We start from the raw sequence: 24,155 nt of genomic DNA on the forward strand, positions 1-24,155 counted from the left end.
GTCGTATTACTTACGTTAGATATTTGACTTTGGTAATATTATTCAACCTTGGAGAGCCTTCATTTCCTCATCTACATGATGACAAGAATAGTTACCTTACAAGACAGATGTGATAACTTTAAATTACATGGCTGTTGGGCTCACTACACTGTGCCTTTCTGATTAAGCATTGACTAGAACAGGGGCATGTTCTTACGAAAAAAGGCAAGCTGGCCAGGCTTTATTTACTATGGATGTGTTGTTAATAACAGTGATTATAATAATGGCTACCATGATCTCTTTTTATTCCATAACAAGTGGGTAAGGTCAAATATGGAACAATTTGAGCTTTAATAAAGATAATAATTGCAAGGGGGAAAGAATCAAGCATTTATCCTGACTTGCCTGTAAGAACGATTCCACTGAATAACCAAATAGTTGCTGGAGAAACATGGCATCCCTTTATATAGATGAAGAAACTGATAAGATAGTAAACCAGAATTTTCTCTTTTAAATTTGGATCCCTTTTTCACAAAGATCATGACCACCCCATTTGCCCTCTTTCTGTCCCTCAAACAATTCAGGTTTTCTGCCTTAGCATCCTTGAACTAGCCGATTGCACTGCCTGGAAAATTCTACCCTCAGATCTCTGCATGTTCAACAACTTCCCATTACTTAGGTTTCAACTCAAATGCCTCCTCCTCAGAGAGATCTTCCTTCTTCACCCTATTTAAAGCAAGCTCTTCATCCCAGACACAGCCTCTTAGCACCTTGCACTTTCTACTTTTATGCTGGCCTGTTGTCCTTCAAGCAGTGCAGAAGTTCATGTGATATAATAGTTAAGAATGTGGACTCAAGAATCAGATGATCCGTATTTACCTTTTAGTTTTACCACTTTTACCACTTATTGACAGTGTGACCTTGGAAAGTGACCTAATCCTTCTTTCTGTGCCTCAGTTTTCTCATCTATAAAATGGAGATAATAATATTTTCACTTGCAGCATAAAACTGCTGGGAGGATTATGTGAATAACAGACACAGATCATGTAAATCAACATCTGACAGAGTAAGCACTCAGTAAGTGTTAATTAAGCTTCTACAGTTACAAAGCACACCATGCTCTGTGACATCATCTCAACTTTAGTGTGTTTATTGTCTGCCTCCACTGCTGTGAAGGTATACAGCCTGCCTGTCTTGTTCAACACTCTATCTCCAGCATGCAGAATGGCACACAGCAAGGACTCAGTAACTACATTTAGTTAATAAATGAAAGAACATCAGGTGTGTGCAGAGCGGAGACTAATGAGCAAGGTACGGAGGGGAAGAGTTGAGGGCGGAGCTGCTGTATATTAAGGTAAGATTGTTTCTGGGAACTTTCTGCTTGTTTGGCTGTCTATTATGCATTTATTTTCTCGTGCCTTGCATAGCCCTCTGTTCTTCTCTGATTTTGTCCGTTCTCTCAAGCAGAGATATCTAACCAGCACCTCCACATGCGTTCATGACCCATGGGTGTAACTTCATAAACTGTTAGGACTCAGGAAGAAAAAGTAGAAGGAATGCAGATTTTATGCCTACTTAAGAAAGGTGGGCAGTGGGCCAACTCTGTGAAACTCAGCATCACTGTAAAAATAGAGCAATATCCAGAAAGTGAGCAAAAAGAAGAGGACTTTGACAAAAGTCGCTTCTGCCACACACCCTCACCTGCAGACACTCACACCACAAACAGAGACACTGTCACCTCCAACACACACACAACCTTGATTGTGCTGTGCTGTTCTGTAGGAATCTGTATATCCATGAGCCATAAAGCACAGGCTTACAGAGGCTGTCCCATTCTACTACACACCCAGTGCACACAGTTCACCAAGTGGTCACGGCGCCTTGTCTCCATCTCTTTACCTGGGCAAACATCCATGGCACCTGTCACCACTCCTCACCCAAAGTTTCAGTGCCCATTGCCCTCCTGATTGAGCTTCTCAATGCATTCTAGTTTGGTGATGATGAGGATGACATGTGTCCCTCTTTGTCTAGGATGGCCCTAATTTACACACTCAAGGAATATTCCTCAAGTATATTACCTCAAGTAATCACCAATGACATTTTCAAAAGTGTCCCATTTTGGATATCAAATTATATGGCCACCTAGGTTTCGGTTTTGTTTTTGTTTTAGAGACAGGGTCTTGCTCTGTCACCCAGGCTGGAGTACAGTGGTGCAATCACAGTTCACTATATCCTCAAACTCCTCGATTCAAGTGATCCTCCCACTTCAGCCTCCCGAGTAGCTAGGACTACAGGTGCATGCCACCATGCTGGGCTAACTTTTAAAAATTTTGTAGAGACAGGTTCTCACTATGTTGCCCAGGCTGGTCTTAAACTCCTGGTCTCAAGTGATCCTCCTGCTTTAGCCTTCCAACATGCTGGGATTATAGGCAGGAGCGACTGTGCCCACCATGGCCTGATAGTTATACTCAGCTTCAACTGTGAGACTCAGAAGAGAATGCAGAAATCCCAATGGGAGACCATTTTGTGAGCCCCAAAAGATGACCAGAGAGCAATCCACTGGATCTTCCAAATCCAATAGTAAGCTAATAAGCTTTCACTGTTCCATTTCTAAAAGGAGTGCAGGAAGTAGGAGGATATCAAGGTGCCAAGATTATGGTGGAAAGTTGAAATGCAGGTGAGCTATGATAAAATGGAATGGATGAAAGAAAAAAAAGTGGAGTCTTACTTCCTTTAGCTTCTTTATGCTAAATACATAAGTAGGTGTATTTCACTATTTAGAGTAGAGCAACCCTAAGAAACTGCCTGTAAAACAAATTTCTGTTTATCATAGCCAATGTGCCTGTTGCACTTCTATTTTAAATATATTGCCCAGTGTTTTTATATTGTGGAACAAATGGACTTAAAAGCCTAATGAAATTTCCCTTACATGTGACTGTGGAGATCTAGGTTGTTTGAGGTGCAGTGATAGTGCATTAGTTCTCCCCTAGAGTGCACATCTTTGACATACCATATCCCCCTCTTGAAGAGCAGTCTAAAGGTCTCCAAGGCCCCCTCTTGTGTGTTCTCATCTCCTGAATAAAATTCTAAATTTTTATGCAGGAAACAAGCTTTGTGTTTTTCTGACTTTTCATTCAACTTTTCATACAAATACATGAATACCTTCTTGATGTAAAATATTCAAATCGCACTTTTCTTATATACCTTAAAAGATCTTGCACATACTTGGCATAACATAGGTGTTTAGGAAAACCTATGTTTACTAAATAATATGGAGTCGTTCAGCATATTTGAAAATGCTGCTGATAATGTGCCATTAGAAGGTTTTTGGAAATCTTCTAATAGATCACACACAAAAAAGAGTGTACAAAACATATGCGTAGTGTTTAAGGTCTACTAATAATACAAATGCCCCAATACTTGTCATCCAGCTTAAGAGACAGAGTGTTACCAGTACCTTAGAACTTCTCTGAATTTCCCATCCAGATGTCTCCTTTTTCCTCCCTTTTCAAATTTCGTGTTAATAATTTCTGCACTTTTCTTACATTGCTAGGCAGTGCAAATTGTTTTCCAAAGTGGTTGTACCAGTTGACGTTCACACATTCACACCAGCAGTAGATGAAGGTTCCTGATGTTGTATATCATTGTCAATACTTGGTATTATCTTCTCGATTTCTGACAGTCGCTTTAGTGTGCAGTGGTATCTCATTTTCATTCTAATTTGAATTTTCTGGATACTAGTCCTGTGTCACTCATAATTTGAGAAACTAATTTCTCCTAATTTATGGATTTTTTTCAGTTGTTTGATGATAGAGTTTGATAAAACAGATGTCTTTAATTTCCATTTACATATTTTTTCCTTTTAGGCTTTCCACTTTTTGAAGCTTAAGAAATGCTTTCCTACCTGGATTTTCTCTTGTTTTCTTCTAAAATTTTTGTAATAAAAAAGAAGTTAGGCTTAAGTATAAAGTCTATTTTAAGTAAAATATTTTATAAGGTATAAGGTATATAGATGACCAATTGTTCCAGGACCATTTATTAAAACAACACTCCTGTCTCCATTTAGTCTTCACACCTTTATTAAAAATAAGTTGACCATGTTTGTGTGGCTCTATTTCTGGATTGTATTTTCTATTCCATTGAGCTATGTGTGTATCCTTATGCAAAAATCACTGTCTAGATTACCATAAGTCATAAAATCCAGTAATGGGAGTCGTCTGGCTGTTCTATTACAAAATTGCTTTGGCTATGGTAGTTCCTTCAATATTCACTAAATTTTACAATCAGTTTGTGTATTTCTACAAAATTCTGCTGGGATTATCTTATTGGAATCATTCTGAATCTATAGATCAATTTGACAAGTATTGGCGTCTTAACTATATTTAGTGTTCCAATGCATTAACAAAGCATGTTTCTCCATTTTGGGGGTCTACTTTGACTTCTAGCATCAACATTTTGTACTTTTTTTTTTTTTTTCAGATGGCGTCTCCATCTGTCACCCAGGCTGGAGTGCAGTGGCGCCATCTCAGCTCACTGCACCCTCCGCCTCCCAGGTTTAAGCAATAACCTGCCTCAGTCTCCCGAGTAGCTGGGATTACAGGTGCCCGCCACCATGCCTAATTTTTGTATTTTTAGTAGCGATGGAATTTCACCATTTTGGCCAGGCTGGCCTTGAACTCCTGATCTCATATGATCCACCCACCTCGGCCTCCCAAAGTGCTGGGATTACAGACGTGAGCCACCATGCCCGGCCAACGTTTTGTACTTTTTAGCATATAGATCCTATATGTCTTTTGTTATATTTATACCTATTTAGCTTTTGAAGCTATTGTAGATGGTACTTTTAAAAAAAATTACAGTTTCCAATTATTCATTGCTAAGATGTAGAAGTAAGATTGATTTTTGTATGATCACCTGGCATTCTGCAACCTTACTAATTTCACCTATTGGTTCTAGGAACTTTTAAATAACAGTATTTTCTATATAGATAATCCTGTTGTCTCTGAATAGAAACTGTATTATTTCTTCCTCCCTAATATGTTTGCACCTTATTTTTCTTGCCTAATTGCATGAGCTACAATTTCCGGCATGATGTGAAATAGAAGCAGTGAAAGTGGACACCTTTGTCCTGCTTCTGATCTCAGGGGGCAACATTCAGTCTTTTACTAGTAAGTCTGATATTAGCTGTAGGTTGTTAGTTGAGGTCCTTTATCAGATTAAAGAATTTCCCAGCCAGGCACTGTGGCTCATGCCTGTAATCCTAGCACTTTGGGAGGCCGAGGCGGGTGGATCACCTGAGGTCAGGAGTTCAAGACCAGCCTGGCCAACCTGGCGAAACCCCATCTCTACTAAAAATACAAAAATTAGCCAAGCATGGTGGCACACACCTGTAGTCCCAGCTACTTGGGAGGCTGAGGCAGGAGAATCACTTGAACCCAGGGGGTCGGAGGTTGCAGTGAGCTGAGATTGTACCATTGTACCCAGCCTGGGCAACAAGAGCAAAACTCCGTCTTAAAAAAAAAAAAAAAAAAAAAATTCCTGCTATTTGTAGTTTGCTGAGTGTTCACATTGTGAAGGTGTTTTGGATTTTCTCAAATGCTTGTTCTGCTTCTACGGAGATGATACTGTGTTTTTTGTTCTTTAGTCTTTTAATATGGTGGACCTCATTGATTTTCAAATGTTGGACCAGCCTTGCATTCTGAGATAAAATTCATGTGGATGTGGCATATTATTCTTTTTTCATATTGATGAATTTGATATGCTAATATTCTGTTGAGAATGTTGGCATCCTTACATGGGAGATATTGTTCTGTGGTTTTCTTTTGTTGTGCTGACATTGTCTCATTATAGTATCAGGGCAATGCTGGTCTCCTAAGATGAGTTGGGAAGTGCTCCCTCTTCTGTTTTCTGTTTCCAATCAGGTATATCTGGGAGTGGACTTGAGACTTCATGCACAGATTTATGGAATTCTTTTCTCAGGCTCCCTCCTCTGTGGTATCTCTATGCTCTCCAGCTCTCAGAATCCCCTTTTCCTGCTCTCTTAGTTAGAAATACAGGATTTTATCCTCCCCATTCTGTTACACACTTTCCATGGTATGGTTCACTTCCAGGATGAAGCAGCAAGAGAAAAGAAGTAAAAGGCTCTCCCCACCCTTTCAGATAACAGGGATCCTTTTCCTCGTTTCTTTCCTCAGAGAGGATTTTTCTCTCTCTGAGGGATTTAGTTGACTGTTCACCACTGCTGCCACCAACACGGCTGCAGTAATGCATCTTCAGGACTGGGTCTTGCCCCATGGGAGGGGGCAGGAGAGGAAGAAAACAGGGGATTTCCCCTACTGTCTTTGTCCTGAAGTGCCCCACCCCTTCCTTATCCTCTGCTTAGAAAAACAGGGATTTTTCTGGAGAGTTTTCTACCCTTGCTTGTTATGCAGTTCCAGGATTCAGGCTACCCAGAGACTAATCAGGGAAATATGAAAAGAGAAGAAATAGGAAAGTTGCATGCCATTCACCAGTTTTCAAGTTTTTAATTCTCTTCCCAATCTACCTGCTATTGTTTATTTTCAGAGTCCTCAGACAGTTGCTTTGTTTACTCTGTCCCCGTGTTTTTAGTTGTGATTAGTGGGACAGAGAGTGTGTGCTTCTTTCACCAACTGAAAACAGAAGTCTGGTCTTTCTCATTTAAACCAAATTTGACATGTGCATTAGATCTCTTTTAGTCTACACGTTTCCCTCCATCCTTCTTCCCCCTTACAATGTATTTGTTAAAGAGGCTGGGCCATTTGAGTTGTAGTATATTTCTCATACTCTAGATTTTGTGGATTAAGACTCAGGTTTGATCTCTTTTGCAAGACTATAGGTGACTGTGTTTCTTCCACTGGGAAGCAAATGATGTTTTGTTGTCTATTTTTCTATAATCTGCAGCCATTATGCTAGACCTCTATAATCCATTAATTCATTGTCAGGTGCAAAATGACAATGTTAAATTCTATAACTTCTTCTTTCCTTATTCATTGAAGTACATTTTAAAAGAGAAACATTTCTCCACCTACTATTTGGTTACTCAGTGGAATAGTTATTATGGGCAAGTGAGGATAAATGCTTGTTTCTTTCCCCACTTCCAATTATTATCTTTATTAAAGCTCATATTGTTCCATATTTGACCAGGGAGCATCTTCAAGCTAGCTCCTGAATCCTTTTGATGTGACCCAGTCATCTTTGATAACTTGCTTGCTCTCTGACATGACAAGATGTTCCAGGCTCATTTTGTGCATTCCTACTCCAGAACTAGAATCAACCATTTCTCCAAGAAGCCTTGATATCCTTCAGTGGAAAAATCTAGTAGTGTTTCAGTACCACTGCCTAGGTACTAGGATGCTTGTTGCTACTGGATTAGTCATTGTTTTAAGGCATTTTTAGTGGATAGAGCTAGAAAAATTATATGTGAGATAAAATAATAAGTTCATATTGACTTTATATTTAAATACAGGGTTACAAATGTTTTACTTACACTTTTCTATATTACAACTGTATTTTCTTTCTTTCACACCAAGAATCCTGGCTCTAAAGGATACTGGGGATGATACAATTAGAATATACCATCGCTATTTGTTCAAACCACACAGTATAAGCAAGCTAATACTACCACTACCAATATATATACTAAAAGCGTTTTTTAAAATTTTCACATGTTCTTCCCATTTTTAATTGTTGTCCAGTGTCTACGTTGTCAGAACATATATCCATTACATAGTGTACTCTCTTTCTTTTGAGCCTCATTAAGTCTTAGTTCCAAAAGTAACAATACACTTAATGTTCACCAGCTCATCTCCTGTCATTATATCTCTAGTTATTTTGGTTGTCTGAATATCATTCTGAGAAGGACCTCACGCCAACAATATTCCCTGAGTTTTTCCATCTTTAGTAGTCTGTTCAGGTTATGCTTGGAAGTCAGTTTTGCTGGATATAAGATCCTTGCCTCACATTTTTTTCTTTGAATATATAGTATACATTACGTTTTTATCTGTTATTGTTTGAAAGTCTGATGATAGTATAATTTATTCCCCTGTCTAAATTGTATATCCTTTTGGTTAGATCCCCCCAAAGTATTTTTTCCTCTTTTATAAGGTACAGCAATTTTACTAGAATATATCTTAGTGATGTTCATTCTAGTTTGACATTCTGAGGTATGCAGTGTGACTTTTCAAAATATAATTTCAAATATTATTTTATTTCAAAATAGTTATCTTGAATTATATGATTTTGAGAGGGGTAATAAAAGAATAAAATTTTGAGGAGATTAATAAAATAATAACTCCTCTGAGAGAATTAATAAAATAAATAAGATAATAAAATAAATATAATTCAAGATAACTATTTTGAAGTTATGTGAATTATATTGAGAGCATTAATACACAATAAATCAACATAATAAATTTTATTAATAATATTAATAAAATAAATTATATGATTTGGAGAGGATTAATAAATTCACATTGCCATATATATTAATATTCAATTAACATTAACTATAATTTAAATATCAAAATTCAGAATTATCTTCCACCACCCAGGACAGATGAAGGAATATGTGCAGTTTCAGATTTCTAAGACCTTGAATGCATTGTCTGATGGCGAGAGGACAGTGGTCAGGAGCTAGTTACGTTCACCGTAGGCTGTTAGGAGCTAGTGCCTCCCATACGGCACTAGGTAGGAAGCAAGACTGTAAAGATGTGCTGGCTTTGGTTCTTGAATTTTGGAGCCAGAAATTCCCTGTAACTCAGCCCTAGTCCTGGAGCACACTTAGAAACCTGGAACTAAGTAGAATCTTCATGGGTAAAATGTATTGCCTCATTACCTAACATAGGACTGGCCTATTTAGATATAGCTGGAAATTGGAATTGATTATAAGAAGTGCTGAAAGTTTTATCTGCCTTATTATATCTCTCACCAAACTGATCCAGTGTCTGAAATCTCCTCTGTAACATTGCCAAGGACAGCTCAAGTAGCAGATGCATAGCTGGGATTTGAACTGGAATCTTTCTAACTCTAAAGACAAAATTCTCAGCATTCTATTCTCCTTAGTTACTTCCACATACTTTTAGGCACAGATTAGAACTGTGTGCATGAAAACAGGGTATGTTTTCCCAGCCTGTCTTGGAGAAAAGCCATCCATTTGTTCTAAGCACTTTGCTTTTGGTTCCCCATTGCCAATCTTAATAGTCAGCTCTAGTGGTGCTTGACTTTGCAACAACATGTACTTTATTAACTCGAGTTATATTAGAGCTGTAGGAACTGATCCCATAGATGCCAGCAAGATCTTGCCTGTGTTACCGCTTCTGCCCTTCATCTTACTAACCTGCTGCTTTGCTCTAGCACAGAGCCCTCTTGACTGTTTACCCTGCCAGCATGGCTGGGTGGCAGAGGTTGCTGCCCAGCATTTCATGGGCAGGCAGCATTGCAAAGGGGGACATTCCAGTGTTTACTTAGAACAAGGGTGGAGACATTTTTCTGTAGAGGTTTACTGACCATGGGAAAAAGATGTCCAGAGGCAACATAAGTAAAAAACAGATATATATCAAATATAAGTCTCAGCCACTTTGCATATGAAAAACTGTTAACAGGAAAACACATTAGAAGAAAACAATTTTAAAACTATTGTTTCATATTGTGGCTGTGTTTAAAAGGGAGATTGGGAGACAAGTAGAAGGAAGAAAGGAAATACTGTTGAAAAAAAATTCTGAGGGATGCAGTAAGACTCAAAGATTTAAAGACAGCAGTTGAATATATATACACATACACACTTATATATGCATATAGGTATATATGTATACCTATTCGAATGGATACATATATTCAACTGTGTCTATTCAATACATATACTGTATTCAAATATATATTCCACTGAATACAATATTTAATATGTGTGCATATCCATTCATTGATATTTATAAATTACACACACACACACACACACACACACACACACGAGAAAGGGAGAGAGAATCAGTCAAAGGAGACAAACACACTTCCCTGGCCGCACTTGTTTTTTCTTTTTTTTTTTTTTTTTAAATCTGTATCAAAGTTTATTTAAATTTACATCACTTTTGAGTTCTGTAGTTAATACTTTGTAACAACCAATACTTAGAATATAATTTAAAATTTCTTTTTTTTTCTCTGTGGACTTTGTTGATTTCTTTTTAATTAGCACTGATTTTAGAATAGAATTTGTAATACAGAACACACATTCTTTTTACAACACGTTTATCTTGCCCTACGCTTCTTTTCATCCAATCCTCATGTTCATCATTCTGTTTTTTTTTTTTTTTAATTATACTTTAAGTTCTAGGGTACATGTGGATAACGTGCAGGTTTGTTACATATGTATACCTGTGCCATGTTGGCGTGATGCACCCATCAACTCGTCAGCACCCATCAACATGCACACGTATGTTTATTGCGGCACTATTCACAATAGCAAAGACTTGGAATCAACCCAAATGTCCATCAGTGACAGACTGGATTAAGAAAATGTGGCACATACACACCATGGAATACTATGCAGCCATAAAAAAGGATGAGTTTGTGTCCTTTGTAGGGACATGGATGCAGCTGGAAACCATCATTCTCAGCAAACTATCGCAAGAACAGAAAACCAAACACCGCATGTTCTCACTCATAGGTGGGAACTGAACAATGAGATCCCTTGGACTCAGGAAGGGGAACATCACACACCGAGGCCTATCACGGGGAGGGGGGAGGGGGCAGGGGGGAGGGATTGTATTGGGAGTTATACCTGATGTAAATGACACACTTGTTTTTTCTATCTCTCCCCTCTCTTGCTCCTTCAGTCACCCACCGATGTCCTGCTTTCCTCCTGTAGCTTCATTTTGGCCCAATTCCAGAGCCAGTTGTGAAAGGAAAGTAGAATAGCCACAACCTCATTGCTACCAATATGATGGGTCTTGGAGTCCAATCTCAGAACCCACGTACGGGTTCCAACTGGCCAGCCTCATTTGCTTGGCAACCCCAGGGGCTCAACCAATCTCAACAAATGACTTCCCAGAAAACCTGGAAGCTGGACAGGTAGGCAGGTGGGTGAGGGTGAAGGGGTGAGGAGGGAGTGGCAGATCACAACAAGTCCTGTATCTCCATGACATGCCTCGACTGAGGCTCATCTTCACCCATTTATTGTTGGGGCTGTTATTTTACTATGACCAGAGCACCTTCTTCTTGGTGGGGGTTGAGTTTATTCCTACAAGAATCACCCCAGAAAGAGATAATGATGAGACAGGAAAAGAGGACTCAGAGGCATGCCTCAAATTGGTTATGAGGGAATATCTCCTCCTTTGTCTGAGACTTGGAGCTGCTCAGGCCCAAGCTCTGATATCTGGAGCACTTTGGAGCTCTTCTTTTGGGGGCCCAGCAAGGCACCCGGAGGATGGCACAGGAAGTAGGCTGTGTCCGTAAATTTCTCTCTGAGTTATGTTTCCTGTCCATCACTTCAGAACTCCTGGTAAACTCTCACCAAGAAATGGGCTGGTGTCTGCCCTGTAGTGGGGAATTAAGAGAAAGAATGTATTCCAAGTTGGTGACAAGGTAGACAGGGAGAGCAATGCCCTCTCCCTGGAGGCCACAGGGGTGTCAATAGCAGTGGTATTGACAGCAGCAGAGGAGAGCTGGGTGCAGAAGGATAAACGTCCCCAGGCATTGTAGGGATCAGCAGCAGTATCCTGTGACAACAGAAGGACAGTGGTGGGAGGGTAAGGCCTGAGGGACCTGCACCAAACCCAGAAATTGCATGGACATCTTGAAAGGGATGTTTTCGAAAACAAAACTTATGATATCAACAGCATTGGGTTAGCATAACACCAACTGCTGTTTATTGTGTAAAAAATGCTTTCCATAAATCATCCCATTTAATCATCCCCAGAACCTTAGAAGAAACTTAGTATCTCTAGTACTATTTTGCAAAAGAGGAGGCTTAACTGAAGCTCAGAGACAGTAAATAGCTAATAAATGACCCCTGGGGCTTTGAATCCAGATCTGTGCCTCCAAAACCAGTGCACTTTGCACCACATCAAACTACCTTGCCCTGCTACTTCATCAATCAGCAGCTTAGGAAATCATGTGAGAACGCTGACAACATTGCATTATGTAAATGAAAAGCTGCAGAGAGAATGGTCTGGGCTCAGCCTCCATTCCACACTCTGTGGCTTTTAAAGAAGTTGCCAATGGTCAGTTTTATGTTTTCATTGTGCTTGGGTAACTATAGGCATAAATGAAAATATAGTCTCTTGCTGTTTGTTTCATGCATAGGATTAAATTGAAGTGGAAGATTGGATTTGGCTCCAAGTCCAAAGTTTCCTCAATCTGGTACAAAATTGCCTCTTCTATTAATTCCATTTTTTGGACACCTGGCTTCCATGTAACGTGAGCAACTTTTCTACATTGCTCTATTTTGTTCTCTCACTTGCTTATCTCCTGGATCATTATCACAGCTCTTCCATAGCTCCTGCTCAAAGTAAATATCAGTGACTGAAAAAATTAACATGCCACGGAGGCTTCCTTCAGCAACAAAAGAAACATAACAGTCACGTTTCAGTACAAGTAAGCCTCTAATTCAGATACATAATGCTTAAACAGCCTTTAGAGATGGACCTTGAAAACCTTTTCTTTGAGAAGAAAACATAATACAAAAATACAGGTTTTAAAGTAGGTTCACATCAGACTCAATATATACCATTATTTTCTCATACATGAACCCTTTCATTTCACATTTCTTTCTGAGCCATTTGTGTCACTTTGATTTGCAATTATTTCATGAGAAACTAGCAGAGAGACATACCTCTTTATAATACTTATATTTGCAGCAAGTGTAAGAATATTTAACTGCATTAAAATTGTGACAATATTTTACACACATTAAGCAGCTTTAGAATGAAAAGAAAAGCACTCCATTGGCCTAGATTGCAACCTTGTTTTCAGCACGTGATACAGAATATAATCTGGCATTCATCTCTGGACAGTGAGTTTTCCAAGGTTTCAAACCACACAGTGTTTGTGCGGCTATAATCTCCCAAACATTTTGCTCTCCCATTTTGTGATTCTATCACACTTAAATGGAAGAAAAATCAAATCACACTACAACCATCCAGGTCCCTATTATTAGGACATTTACTAGTGTTTTGCCTGGATATTATGAGGAATGATAGAAATATCTTTTCCTTGTAAGAGGTCCATGCCTGGCAAAGGTGATTTAGATGTAGACCAACACAAAAATGGCCTTGATGCAACAATGGGCAAATTTTAAAAGTGTATTAAACTGGCATATAGAAATTTTCCACTTAAAATTATATTGCCATGATAAAATACTCCCAGATTACAGTTTTCATTGGTTGGTTGCTTTATATTTGCTCTGTCCAGGAAAGAATTATGGACAGCTGACCATTACTATTTGTCCGATATGGTGACCCATATATTATTAATAAAAATCCTTCCAGTGACTACTCTGATGACTTGAGGGTAGGGATGAAGCAAGCATTTTGGAGCTTTCTTATTGCACCATTAAGATATCACCAAAACCTCATTCTAACTCCAGCTGTCACTTCTAATATTTTAACCCATGATGTATGAATTTTTAAATATAGATGCTACTATTTTTATTTAAGTGGCTATGAATGTTTCCATGCTCACAAATAATGCAAGACTGAATGAAAGGGTCTGATACTAGTCTGAAAATGGAGAAGTGTTGATGGAGGCAGTCTCAGTAATTCTGTCCCCTGGGCAGATTCTCCAGAGGGGAGCATGAAGAAGCTTAGAAATAAGGAAGACTTCTTTTTTTCTAACCAATTAATCAAGACAAGGACATAGTGACTTATGTTGCACACACTTTCATGGTAACATTAGCACCTCCACTTACTATGTACATACTCCATACCAGACACTGTTATAGGTAGAGGCTGTACATATGTTTGCCCTTTACAATGACCCCATTATTATCTGCAACTTACAAGAGAAAACTGAAGTGAGACACATTATGGACCAAATTTAAAGTGACAGCTATGTCAGGTTTCAAACTCAGGCAAGCCTGGCTCGAGGGCTTCTCCTTTCACCAGGATAAGATTCTGTCTCCGATCTGATGTTATGATAACACACCTGGCATCACGAGGTCTTCATCTGCTTTACAGATGGCTGAATGAAGCTAGGTAGATTTCAGTCATACCCACACCACAGTTAACTTAGGCCCCCAGTTGGGGATAAATCTGGAGTAACTGCAACTCTCTGTACTCCCCTGGCTTTAATTTGGACTATCCACATTTTCAAACCTCCTAAATAAAGTGATTAGAATGGAAATGTTGTCATGTGGGATATAGTTGGCAAATTCCCTTACAGTCGGGTGATATTGTTATATAGTAAGAAATACATATTTGGTCTCTGCACCTGGCTCCTCTGCTTCTGGCACACAGCCCCTAAAACTCTTGAAATCTCTGGAGTTCTCAGAGTGTCTTTCATAGGCTACTGAGATGACTGATAGCTGAGAGCTCTTAGGTAGCTTCCAGATGGGGGCTGGTCACCAGAAAGACCGAGGCAGGATAAGAAGGTTGGGACTTTCAACCCTATCCCCCAACCTACAGGGAGGGGAGAGGGGCTGAAGCTTGACTTGATCACCAATGGCCAATGATGTAATCATTCATACATTACAAGTAATCAGTAATGAAGCCTCCATAACAACCAAAAGGACAGAGTCTGGAGAGCTTCTGTGTTGCTGAAGATATGGAGATTCCCGGAGGGTGGTGCACCGGAAAATGTGTGGAAGCTCTGTGCCCCTTCCCATTTGCCCTACTCTACACATTTGTTCCATCTGGCTGCTCACCCATAGCCTTTGTAATATCCTTTGTAATAAATGCACAAATGCAAATAAAATGTTTCCCAGAGTTCTAGCAAACTAATCAAACTCCGGGAACCCCAAATTACAGCTGGCTGTTCAGAAGCACAGATTGCAACCTGGGGTTTGTTACTAGCATCTGAAATGGGAGCAGTCTTCTGGGACTGAGCCCTTAACCTGTGGGATCTGATCCTATCTCCAGGCAGACAGTGTCAGAATTGGATTATGGGACAATCAGCTGGTGTTCATGGAAAATTGCTTGGTGTAGGGAAAAATCCCCACACACACTCTTGTGACCAGAGGTCTGAAGTACTCTGTGTGTTGATTATGTAAGAGTTGGAAAAACACTTTGGTTTTTTCTGTCTCTAACAGTAATTGCCATTTGTTAAGAAATTAGCAGGATTAGGATTGAAGAGGCCAACACTTGGAATACTTGGTTGAGAAGAGATTTCTGTTGACTGCCTGCCATTGTCCAACCCTTTGATTAACCAACCTTTCAATATATTCACATACAGTCATGCACCACATAGCAATGTTTCTAATCAATGATGGACCACATATATGACAGTGGTCCCATAAGATTATAATGGAGCTGAAAAAGTCCTATCACTTGGTGACATGGTAGCCATCATAAGGTCTTAGCACAACGTCTTTGTGGTGATACTGGTGAACTCAAACCTACTGGACTACCAGTCATATAAAAGTAAGGCACATACAATTAGGTACAGCACATACTTGAAAATGATAATGAATGACTACGTTACTGGCTTACGTGTTGATATTATACCTTTTATCACTATTTTAGAGTATACTCCTTCTATTTACTAAAAAAAATAAAAGTTAACTGTAAAATAGGTATTCTGGAAGAAGGTGTTGTTATAGATGACAGCTCCAGGTGTTCTTGCCCCTGAAGAGCTTCCAGTGGGACAACATGTCTCCACATATTGATGTGATGTCAATATCACAGTGATATTGATCATCCTGACCCTGTGTAGGCCTAGGCAATGTGTATGTGTCTTCATCTTTAACAAAAAAGTTGTAAAAGTAACAAATATATTCAACATTTTTAAAATAGAAAAAAGCTTATAGACTAAGGATATAAAGAAAGAAAATATTTTTGTACAGCTATACAGTGTATTTATTTATTTATTTATTTATTTTTGAGACAAGGTCTCACTCCATTGGCCAGGCTAGAGTGCAGTGGCATGATCATGGCTCACTGCCGCTTGGACCTTCTAGGCTCAAGAGATCCTCCCACCTCAGTCTCCCAAGTAGTTGGGGCCACAGGAGTGCGCCACCATATCCGGCCAATTTTTTAATTTTTTGTAGAGACAGGGTCTCCCTATGCTACCCAGGTTAGTCTTGAACTTCTGGGCTCAAGTGATTTTCCCACCTTGGACTCCCAAAGTCCTGGGATTACAGGTGTGAGCCACTACGCTTGGTCAATGTGTTTGTGTTTTAAGCTAAGTGTTATTACAAAAGAGTCAACAGGTTTTTCTTAATTTAGATGTTTATAAAATTTAAAAAAAAGTTAACAGTAAGCTAAGGTTAATTTGTTATTGAAGAAAATTTTTTAAAAAATGTAGTGCAGCTTAAGTGTACAGTGTTTATAGAGTCAAAGGTGGTAAAGCGATGTCCTAGGCCTTCACATTCACTCACCACTCACTCACTGACTCACCCAAAGCAACTTCCAGTCCTGCAAGCTCCATTCATGGTAAGTGTCCCATACAAGTATACCATTTTTTATCCTTTTTTTTTTTTTTTTTTCCTGAGATCAAATCTCACTCTGTCACCCAAGCTGGAGTGCAGTGCTGCGATCTTGGCTCACTGCAACCTCCCCCTCCCGGGTTCAGGCGATTCTCCTGCTTCACCCTCTTGAGTAGCTGGATTACAGGCTCCCATCACCACACCCAGCTAATTTTTGTATTTTAGTAGAGACGAGTTTTTGCCGTGTTGGCTAAGCTGGTCTTGAACTCTTGACCTCAAGTGATTCGCCAGCCTCGGCCTCCCAAAGTGTGGGATTACAGACATGAGCCACCGTGCTTGATCCCATTTTTAATTTTTTATACTGTGTTTTTACTGTGCCTTTTCTGTTTAGATATGTTTAGATGCAGAAATACTTACAATTGTGTTCCAGTTGCCTACAGTATTCAGTATAGTAACATGCCATACAGGTTAGTAGCATGAGAATAATAGGCTGTACCATCTAGCCTATGTGTGCAGCAGGCTATGCTATCTAGGTTTGTGTAAGTACACACTGATTTTCATGCAATGACAAAATCACCTGATGATGTATTTCTCAGAACTTATCCCTGTCATTAAGCATGGCTGTGGCACACATTCATCCCATCTCCATGAAGATGATCCCAAAGTCTCATCAAATTATAGTAACAGCTATAATTTTCTCAGTTTCTGTAGTAAATGGAAAACTTAGTTCTGTAGTAAATGGAAAAATGGAAAGCTCAGTTTCTGTAGTAAGTGGAAACCTTCGTTCTGTCCATCCCAATACAATAAAGAGGGATGAGTTGGGGCAGCCATGACATTCCCTTAGAAAGCAGAGCTTTAGGGAAGAAGAGAGAAATGGCTTAGTAAATTCACATGATTTTAGCAGAGCAAAGAGAGAGAGAAGAAAGAGGAGAGAGGGTGGAGGAAAGATGAGTGTTGGAGCAGAATGTGCTCAGGAGGGCCATTTAGGAGCCAGGGAGGTCTTCAGGAGGAGCCTGGTGTTACTTGACTTATCTGCAGGCAAAATTGGAGAAGAGGGGACATTTGTGTTTCCCAAAATGTACTCTGATAGCTCAGCAGAGTGACTGCTTATTCTGAGTTTTATGTTCTTGGACCTTTTCTCCCTGTCCAAACAAGAATGTCCTTTACTTTAAATCCTAAGTCACTGTGAAAGTGTAGGGACTTTCCAGACACTGCTGGCTCTCTATCCAGCCTCCCTTATTAGCAAACCCTTATTTTTGTTTGGGTGCTCCTCCTCTTTGCGACTCAGGAGTAAATCTTCATTAGCCTCAGACAATCATGGTGGTCCCATTCCTCTTGATAGTAACAGGTTAAGGTGTACAGGTTGCTCAGTTTTGGGAAGAACTGAGAAGAACAGATGGGAAGACATCTACTGAGCGGGCTTCTGGGAAAATCTTTCCTTTCGTAGGAAGAAGCAATCCCTCTTCTTCTGCTCCATTTTGTAGTGTCTGAAAATGGCACCTTGAACAGAAGCAACCATCTTTTGACCAAAAGGAGGCTAGCCAGGGACAAGGTTGAGGCTAGCCAGGGGTCAGCCTGTGAGGAAGACAGCAGAAAGGAAGAAAGAATCTGGGCTTAAGACATAATTTAGCTACTGAACTGACCACACCTGGATCTGCCCTATCCAGGAACTTTTTGTTGTGAGAAAGAATGCATCTCATTATGTTTAAGCCCTTTGAGTGGGTTTCCTGTTCAACAATACCTAGGATTTGTTTTTTGGTTTGTTTTTTGGTTTTGGTTTTTGTTGTTGTTTTTGAGATAGAGTTTCATTCTTGTTGCCCAGACTAGAGTGCAATGGCGCGATCTCGGCTCACTGCAACCTCTGCCTCCCGGGTTCAAGCTATTCTCCTGCCTCAGCCTCCCGAGTAGCTGGGATTACAGGCATGCACCACCACGCCTGGCTTCTTTTGTACTTTTATTAGAGACATGGTTTCTCCACGTTGATCAGGGTGGTCTCAAAACTCCCGACCTCTGGTGATCCACCTGCCTCGGCCTCCCAAAGTGCTGGGATTACAAGCATGAACCACCACACCCAACCAGTACTTGGAGTTTGTTTTAATCAGATATGGTAAGACATGCAGACATGGAAATGACTATCATGAAGGAGAAAGTCTTAATTGTAGTCAAAGTCCTCTAGAAAGAAGGCCAAGCATGCCATGTGGGGCCACATGGCAAACACTTAGGCATGACGAGCTGTCAGTGAGTGGGAGGGACTGAAGGTGGTAGGCTTTGCTGTGGTTTTCATGGGAAGGAATGAGCCAGGCAAGGTAAGCAGGCTAAGCAGGTTTAGGATTCACTAGCTTGAATACTTTCAGCAAACCCAAGGCATAAGAGTGGACCCTCGTCATGTGTTACCAGGCCGTGGAGTGATTAGGGCAGGATGCTAGTGGCCCAGAGTGTAAGAGCCCACTAAAACGAGGAGGTTGCAGCTATGGGCTCTGAAGTGGTTGGTCTGTATATCAAAAGCACACTCAAAGACAGGTGATTTGCTATCTCTAGCTATTAACTAACTCTGGAAGGGGCAATCCCTTCAGGGTCAGTAAGGCCCCAGATGTCAGAGCATCAAGAATACAGGAAATAAAATGACATAATCATGATTTCAACTGACACAGTTGTTTTTCAGAAGTTTTTGAGTTTTAAAATGAACGTGATACCATTAGGAAAAATGTAAGTGTTGCCAAAACCTCATCTCTACAAAAAATATAAAAATTAGCCAGGTGTGTACCTGTACTCCCAGCTACTCAGGAGGCTGAGGTGGGAGGACTGCTTGGGTCCAGGAGGTTGAGGCTATAGTGAGCCATGACAGCACCACTGCACTCCACCCTGGGCAACAGAGCAAGACCCTGTCTCAAAAAACAAAAAATGAGATGTATTGTAGTATCTCAGGAATACTCAAGAAAATAGAAGAGATTATTTTGTTTTGGTCAAAGTTATCTGTTAATACTTCCTCAAATGATTCCATGTAGACAGCTATACATTCTGTCTCACCTAAAAAGCTTGAAAAATCAAAAGAAAGAAAACCAAACTTCCAGTGGTTAAATTAAATATCATATGATGCTCTTATACATTACCTACTCCAGAGGTAGGAGCTCTAGGTTTGTACAGCAGCTCCCCAACAATATCAGGGTATTCACAGCCCTGTGTTTCTTCTTGCTCATCCCTAAAATGTGACTTTTAGCCTCATTCTTTTTTTTTTTTCCCCCCTTTTTTCTTTTTTTGAGATGGAGTCTTGCTCTGTCACCCAGGCTAGAATGTAGTAACGCGATTTCGGCTCACTGCCGGGAAGCTCTGCCTCCCAGGTTCACGCCATTCTCCTGCTTCAGCCTCCCAAGTAGCTGGGACTACAGGTGCCCGCAACCACGCCCGGGTAAGTTTTTGGTATTTTTTTTAGTAGAGACGGGGTTTCACCGTGTTAGCCAGGATGGTCTCAATCTCCTGACCTCGTGATCTGCCCACCTCAGCCTCCCAAAGTGCTGGGATTACAGGTGTGAGCCACAGCGCCCAGCTAGCCTCATTCTTGTTGCTTCATGGCCACAAAGGGCTGCCTCTTCACCTGATAGTGTTTGCATTCCAGGCCACAAGAGATGAACGTTGCCTGGAACACATCCAGCAACTTCTACTTGTAACTCGTTTGCCAGGACTGTTTCACATGGCTACTTGTCACTCCAAGGGAGGCTGGGGAATGTAGATTTTTAGCTGGACCTGCCATTTCAAACACTTAGAATTCTGGTATTAGTAATGAAGGAGGCAACAGATATTGGATAGGCAACAATTGCTGTGTGCCATGGTTCTCCCTATTGGCTACCCAGTGTTTTTTTCTGTTTGCTTGTTTCTTTCTTTCTTTCTTTCTTTTTTTTTGAGATGGAGTCTTGCTCTGTTGCCCAGGCTGGAGTGCAGTGGCACGATCTCAGCTCACTGCAAGCTCTGCCTCCCAGATTCACACCATTCTCCTACCTCAGCCTCCCGAGTAGCTAGGATTACACGCACCCACTACCACTCCCAGCTAATTTTTTGTATTTTCTTTTTTAACAGAGATGGGGTTTCACCATGTTAGCCAGGATGGTCTCGATCTCCTGACCTCGTGATCTGCCCACCTCGCCCTCCCAAAGTGCTGGAATTACAGGTGTGAGCCACCGCGCCCGGCCTGACTACCCAGTGTTTTCATAAATTCCTAGAACACATTCATCCCCACCCCATGAAGATTATTCCAAAGTCTCAAATTAGAGCAACACACTCAAAATCTGGTTTCTGTAGTAAATCAACACCTTCCTCTGTCCCATCCCAATGCAGAATATATAGTGGCCTAATCTTTCATGTATTCAAACTAAGACCCTTGTCTGATGAATATTAACAAGTTATTGCCTTGTTTTAGGCAAAACCTACATTCCTATATTTCCTGGTGCATAAAGGAAAGCATATTTTCACCACAGTGCTTTCTTTTCAAACTTTCAAAAGCTTCCTTGGAAATAGAGCAGTTAATCCAATGCTTTTCTTCTTCTAAGTCAACCAAAAAATAAAACATTTCCAATGAAGAATGAGTTCTAGGGGGAATTTAGAGGGGGAGAATCTCATGCAAAGAATCTCATGCTCTCTATAAGCAGTTTTGGTTAATGAGGTAATGAGTAGTTAGAATTTTCCAGCAATTACAAATAGAGTGGGTTATTTGGAACTCCAGAAAGAACTCTGCTCCATAGACTAACTTAATAAAACCTATATATATAAAAATATATAGATTTATATATAACATATTTATGTATTTTATATTATATAATTTATAATATAATTATATAGATTTATTTTTATATATACACACACACATGAGAACACTAGCTATCATGTAGGTAAGATCATTACAAATATGATGAGCACAGATTGGATTTGTTATTCAAAAATAGTATTTTACATGTAATTATAATGGTTGATAAAACATTACTAGTATTGTGAAATCATGTTTTTCCCCAGTGTCAAGTTTAACTCCTCATTCCCTAGTACTGGTCTCAGCACTTTAGGACACAGAGTCAAATGATAATAATCATAAAAGCACTAATAGAAGCTAACACTTACTAAACACTTAAGATACGTTAGGCAATGTTCTAAGCCTTTACATGTATTCACTAATTTAATCCTAATAACAATCCCAAGAGGGTGGGGTGCTATTTTTACTTTTTGCTGTGTCATAGACAAGTCTCAATAAACTTAACTGAGCTCGGAAAACTTGGCAAACTTAACAGGGCACAGTGCTCCCATGTGAAAGATCTGCTTTTTGGGAAGGAGATGAGTCAAAGTAAGCTGTAGAAGTTGAAGAGGTTTGCAGATTGGTAGGAACAGGCAGAATAACTATGACTGATGGAGAAGATCCACATGTCCCCTCCATCCCCCAGGCCTTCAGTTTGTTACTTCTAATGCACATACCCAGTGGTAAACATCAATAACACTTTTCATTTTATTTTATTTTATTTTATTGAGATGGAGTCGCTCTATCACCCAGGCTGGAATATAGTGGCAGAGTCTCCGCTCACTGCAACCTCCTCCTCCCGGGTTCAAGCAATTCTCCTGCCCCAGCACTCCCAGTAGCTGGAATTTCTGGCACACACCACCATGCCTAGCTAATTTTTGTATTTTTAGTTAGAGACAGGGTTTTGCCATGTTGATCAGGCTGGTCTCAAACTCGACCTCAGGTGATAAGCCCACCTCAGCCTCCCAAAGTGCTGGGATTACAGGCATGAGCCAGTGCACCCGGCCTCAATAATACTTTTTAAACACAAGCTAGAAGCTACGAAAATTTGAGTTGATACCTTGATTAAATAACAAGGTAGAGATTCACTGTGAGATGTGCAAAAGATGACATGGCTCTTCTTGCCTCTTCCAGATGGTTTCTTATGAGAAAATGAGTTTACATTCAGGAATAAAAAGGATTTATTAGAAAGCATTTGGGAACAGTTAGGGATTACACTTGCAAATAAGATACTTCTCTTTAGAAATATTGAGAATTCATATTCATCTAATACCCAGGTACATCTGGAAGTGGATTGCATACAAGCATTTATATTTGCATAATAATATTTGTAGAAATAATTTCTACTCTATGCTTTGTTCTTCAGAAGAGAAGTAAATATATGAAAGGAAAGAAAAACTAAACCCAAACACAATAGAAAGAATTCAATTGACCTAAAATGTTTATACACTATCCCGTGCATTGTACAGTGCTGAAAATGACATAGTAGGAACTGAAAAGATACTACCTTTGCACACTAATGAATCACCAAAATTTGGCTATTAATAAAGGGGTGTTAAAAGATCCACACGTTCTCACTTATTTGTGGGAGCTAAAACTTAAAACAATTGAACTCATAGAGATAGAGAGTAGAAAGAAGGTTACCAGAGGTTGGGAAGGGTATTGGGGTGCGAGAGAGAGGTGGGGATGGTTAACAGAGACAAAAAAAAAAATGTTAGAAAGAATGAATAAGACCTATTATTTGCTAGCACAACAGAATGACTATAGTAAAAAATATCATTTAATTGCACATTTAAAAGTAACTAAAAGAGTATATCAGATTGTTTGAAACAAAAAGGATAAATGCTTAAAGTGATGGACACCCCATTTACCCTGATGTGATTGTTATGCATTACATGCCTGTATTAAAATATCTCATATCTCATAGTAATATCTCTCAAAATATCTCATAATATCCCACAAATATATATACCTACTATGTACCCACAAAAATTAAAAATAAAAACAAAAATGAAATGTAAAAATGAATAAAATAAAGGGGTACCAAACCTGGGAAAATATACTAGCAGGAATTTCCAGGTCCCACTTGAAGGAAGAGATGGGAAAAAAGAGTCTCAAAATGACAACATGAAGTCTGAAAAAAAAATCGGACAGAGAACTAAGATCGTCCAGAGGACAGAGGAGCATGTGGCAGTGTGATCCTAATGCTCCTACACTCAGGCTGTGGCTATGAATGAAGTCATAGTACTAGAAATAATTCAGACTTTACAGTTTATCTCCACTATTTGGCTAATCCAGCTCTCCATCTCCCACTCTTACTCACGGGAGTCCCCTGGGTGCCACACATGTGCTCATGAAGAACCCCTCATATGTGCCCAGCGCCGCTCTCCTCACTGATGTCCATGGTCCACATCGCCTCCTGGGGCTGGCATGCCATTTCTTCCACTACAAGTGCCCTCTGGATGGGGATGCAGATTTCATGACCAGGGCACTGATGTCTTATAGATAACGTTTACAGATCGCTTTTAACTACTACAGTTCAAAATACTCAGTGTTCCGGGGCTGTGCCACATTATTCACAAAAATGGGAGGCTGGCAATTGGGTGATACTCCAGCTTTTTGGCAACAAAGCACATCTACACATCTCTCAGGGTCTCTTGTAAAAACAGTTCTAGTCAGCTTCTACCTGTAGACCCTCCTCCCCCCACCCCCTCCCCCGACCCCGCCAACACTCTAAGACCTAATTTTTAGGGCCACCCTCTATCTTTGAGAAGTACATCAAGGTGTATTTAGAAGTCCCCTCAGTTATTT

This window comes from Theropithecus gelada, chromosome 4 (genome assembly GCF_003255815.1).
Source record: "Theropithecus gelada isolate Dixy chromosome 4, Tgel_1.0, whole genome shotgun sequence".
In the NCBI taxonomy this organism is placed as follows: domain Eukaryota; kingdom Metazoa; phylum Chordata; class Mammalia; order Primates; family Cercopithecidae; genus Theropithecus; species Theropithecus gelada.